Source organism: Paramisgurnus dabryanus, chromosome 1 (assembly GCF_030506205.2).
Source record: "Paramisgurnus dabryanus chromosome 1, PD_genome_1.1, whole genome shotgun sequence".
In the NCBI taxonomy this organism is placed as follows: Eukaryota; Metazoa; Chordata; class Actinopteri; order Cypriniformes; family Cobitidae; genus Paramisgurnus; species Paramisgurnus dabryanus.
This window is the reverse complement of record NC_133337.1, coordinates 371,442-376,161: the sequence shown is the minus strand read 5'-3', so window position 1 is coordinate 376,161 and position 4,720 is coordinate 371,442. Positions and strand designations below refer to the sequence as shown.

General features: G+C 35.9%; 1 long non-coding RNA gene across 1 annotated transcript; it reads right to left on the bottom strand.

The window, feature by feature from the left end:
- Positions 1-593: 593 nt before the first annotated feature.
- LOC135747235 (uncharacterized) lies at positions 594-3,500 on the bottom strand. The gene is made up of 3 exons (XR_010531811.2): positions 3,374-3,500; positions 1,869-2,013; positions 594-932 (listed from the first exon to the last, which is right to left on the bottom strand). It is a non-coding gene; the product is annotated as an uncharacterized lncRNA (long non-coding RNA).
- Between the last annotated feature and the right edge of the window lie 1,220 nt (positions 3,501-4,720).

Sequence of the window (4,720 nt, the reverse complement as noted above, 5' to 3'; positions counted from 1 at the left end):
GCCTGCCCTCTGTTCATTGATTCGCCGGTTGTTTTGAGACCTGAGGAAAACGGTTTGAATGGGAGGTATCTCAGACTGAGTACAGAAGCGTAATGAAATTTAGCGGAAGTACAAAGTCTGACGTAGTCAGGCTAAGGAAAACAACCCTTATAGGGGAAAAAGTCATTGGGAGAAAGAAAACCCTTGAGAGAGACCCAGACCTAGCTGATCCTAGAAAATATATCCTATATATTGAATAGGCCTTCTATATTCTTAAAATGTATGGGAATTATTGTTAAAGGTTTAAATCATTTAAATTAAAAGTTAAAATAAGTGGTTGGTTGTCACTAAGCAGAATTACGCGATCCAATAAAAAACTATACTATACGATTTATTAAGAATAAAAAGAATTAGAAATAAAGGGAAGCAGCGGGTGGTTGCTGGTCAGACATTGGCAGGGCATCACGATGATGGGAGGCCAGTAGATCATGGTGTGATGAGCTTCATGGCAGCAGGAACTGGGTCTGTCAGTCTCAGTGTCCTTTGGTTCTAGGACGAGACAGGGAAAGACAAACAAAAACCTATTAGCATGTCATACAGTATAATGGATGAAAGTGTGCTCTGTTCCAGACAAGCTAACTATTGCGGCATACGTATATTTAATAGGCGAATTATGTGAATCCTTTGTTAAAGAGATATGTCTTTAGTTTAGACTTAAATTGAACATTGTTGGGCAAAACATTCCAAAGCTTGGGACCTAAGTAGGTAAAAAGTATTTACTCTAACCATACAGTCCAAGTCTCCTTCGCGGCACTCGAATATTTATAGCTGCAAGCCTGGACCGAACAGCATTTGCCCCAATCTCCTAATTTTCTCCAACCAAATTCTGAACAATATCATAAAGCTGGGAATCTGAAAGGTGTGAATCTCTCAAGACAGAAAGGTTGAACTCTCTAGGAAAGAAAAGAAATATTTCATTGTAAGTGTATTGGCTTTTTGATGAACATGACAAAAGAAACATCTGATACAGATAACTAGGACAGCTATAATAGAGAAGCATTTAAGACAAACTCCTTTCAAAGTGTTCTATAAAACGACTTTACAATTTATACTTTTAAATATCTTAAAAGCATGCTTTAACAATACTGTAATATATATGTATTGCAAAACTATAAAAATTATAGTTCTTTATAATTTTGCTTAAAATAATAAGAATAGTTCATGTTCCCCAAATCAGCATATTACAATGATTTTGAGGGATCTTGTGACAATGAAAACTGGAGTAATGGCTGATGAAAATTCAATGCTGTCAGATGTTGCACATATAAATGACTTTGACAGACAAAGCATTGTTTGTAAAGTTGAATTAGTTAATAAAATAATAGTCTGATTAAACAAGTCATGCTGCATGTGGTACCTGATATTGCTATGACAAACACAAGCCCACAAACAAAATAAATCGAAATGCAGAACAAATGGTTAACACTGTAGTCACTACTAAGATAAATGATTAACTAATCAGTAGGTATAACATACTGATGTTTAGGTTTAAGTAAAAATTACTTGTGCAGTTAATTATTTAATAATTAATATTACACTCTGTAAAAGCATGTGTTAATTTTTTTACACATTTTTTGTGTTATGCGCTTTAACACATTATGTGCAATTTTAACATATTATGTGTCACTTTGTGTTAAAAAAAATAAAAGTGACAACACTTGTATTTAAAGTAACACAAAATGTGTTGTTCCAATAATAACAGAGATTTGTCTGTTTTGGGACTATGCATTTAGTGTGTTGTCCCAAAACTAACACTATTTGTGTTGTTTCTAACATCAAAACAACATTTTTAATCTGTTTAGAGTGTAGAATGCAATTCTCCATATTACCATATAGAAAGTGCCCCATTTAACTCTTGTGGATATGTTATTGACTGCTGCAGTACTTTGGTCGGGGAGTTGGGAGTCATCAGATTTGGTCATGTATTGCACAAGAGTGACCATTTTCACATAGTGGTGTACTTGAGGTAATATTCTGAAACATGATAACAGAAATAATAAATAATGATTGTCTAAACATAACATGTAAAAAACATAAGAGATTACAAACATCAATGATAAACAACTAACTTTACCATTAAGTTACACAACGCACTGATATATGACCAATAAATATCAGCATAAGATAATAACAAACTGCATAATGAAGTAAATACTACAAAACAACAATAATAAATTGAATATAGAAATGATACTGTATTGTTAGTAAAGCAATAATTAAGCAGAAATGTTGCACTTTTGAAAGATTAAACAAGTAAACATTAAACATATTAGCCGCGATGCTAACGGCACCTGCTCATAAAACATTATCAAATTTCACTCAAACTCAAAATCACGTGACGATGACAAACGAGGCCTCGTTTTCTGTTGAATACGTCATTGCTTCACTCTGAGTGTCGCCTCCGGATAAAAATGGTTCGAAACTCGCGCCTCTTGTGCGTTTTGCAGTACGTTTGCATTGGTGTTGAGGTGTTGGTTGTACGTAGTGGCGAGTTTGTAGTATAGTTATCATTATATATCATAGCCATTATATATTATATTACACTTAGTTTAGACGATTATTAGAGTAAATTATACATAGCCTAGGAAAGTAGATCATTAGAGTAAATTAGCATATATCTAGTTCTAATACCTATAATACGTAATTATATTGCTATATATATTATGAGATATATATAGCCTATATAAGTATTAGTTTTATTATTATATATAGTATTGCTGTTGTTATTATTATTATAAGACTAGACTAGGAGGACTGAGGATCCATTGGGATATTGAAACAAACAGAAGCTCCAATATCCCAATTTATATAAGCTGGCACTGACCGTCTTATGTTGTCCAGCATCATCAGTGCCCTGTGAAAGGGTGTTGCAGTTTGCTGTTTCACACTTCCAGTCCCATAAGCATTGCACTATGCACCCCTTAGTTCAATAAGCATTGCACTATTGCATTCCCAGTCAGCACTGCACTCATAATAATTTATTTACACTCATTCGGGGCATTCACGGTTATCAATAACCCAAAGAACTACTGAACGATTGAATACAAAGTTGTGTGTGTATGAGTTGTGTGTACATAGGTTACACAAGCAGAGTAAAATACTTTATTTAATACACAGGCAATAGATAAAGCCCACACCATGACAATTTGGTTGCTCAGAATGAATAGATTTGTACAATACATTGCTTTCCACACCAGGTGTCACTAGAGAGCACACTGTTCATGAGGCTTCGGGTAACTGAACCTTTTGGCAAACCAATGGGCTGGAAAGCCTCAGTGGTTCAGGAAGCCTCATTTGGCCATCACTAACGACAACAACATAGAAGAAAACTTACTTGTCACGGACTTTCACTTCCACATAAACGCTACATATGAATAACTGCATATGAATCCGCGATCTGACGTATACTCTGGAGTTACGGTGAGTTCTTCTTCTGGTGTTTTATGGCGGTTTGGCACACCAATAAACAAGTGATTACCGCCACCTACCGATCTGGCGTGTGGAGTGAACAGATTTGGAAAAAAGAAATACAAAAAAATAGATTCTATCTCTTGTTCTTGTGTTTTACAGGTATTTAATTACTAATGAATGTACTTGATTGTCTTGACTCGTTTCCTAACAATACTTTTAAAGAAGTATTAACTCCCAACCATAATTCTTGTCTTTACGGTGAGTTCTTTGCTCGAACTGCTATACGTGTCAAAACGTCACACACAGAAAACTTTAAGTTCTCAACGATACCAATTAAACCCTTAGCATTGTTATTCTGTTTTCTATCATATCGATGATAAAAAATATCCATAAAAATGCAAAAAAATAAAGATTCCATGTTTTCAAACCCTGTCCGATTCCTTCTGTATAGAAGATAAAGACTCAGGAGGTGTGCTTTTTAACATTAACCTTTTCTTAATATTAAGAAAATATGGTACCTATTAATTAATGTAAGTAATTGGCATGTGGGGGACGTGAAAAATGTAGCCTACGTTTGTGTGTAGAAGTCTGAGCTAAAGATACGCGGATTGTCCGCTGTCGGTAGGTCAAGCAATTCTGATGAATATGAGAGTGGATGAGTGAAACCACTGACAATGAAATATTATCTACATTTCTAACATGTAAACGCGTTAAAAAGTTCTGCGCATGTGATAATTTACTGGTCTGCATGTGTGACAGACACAATAAACTTTAGGCTACACGTTCGTTTAAAAACATATTAATTTACCATATCTGTCACAGTAATAAGACTATGGAGGGTTCGGGTGAGGATATGAAGCAGTTATCAACAGGAGTCCACAGAAACGTGTAAGTGTATTTGATTTGAGACTTGTGAAGTTTTAGCGCAGTGTCGTTGCTAAGAAACGCTCTCTTGTTTACCTTTGTCTCACGTGCTGCAATCCGCGTTTGTTCTCGCGTGTCCTCGCGTGCTTTAGTGTATTACAGTAAATACAGTAGTAGTTTCGGCCATTAACGTGTTGTTGATTGTTTTCGGGCGTGGCCTGCTGAGTTTCAGCCCACATTTGAAGCACTTATAAAAACAGTCAGTCCACTGCGGCAGCGGTCGCGTGCAGCCCTCGTCGTGTGAAGACCGAAGAGTGTAAAGACCATCGACTCTACCTGCGCGACTCCACCGAGCAGGGACACCGACTGGGCACTTAAGTATTGTACTTTTTGTACTAACTTTTCT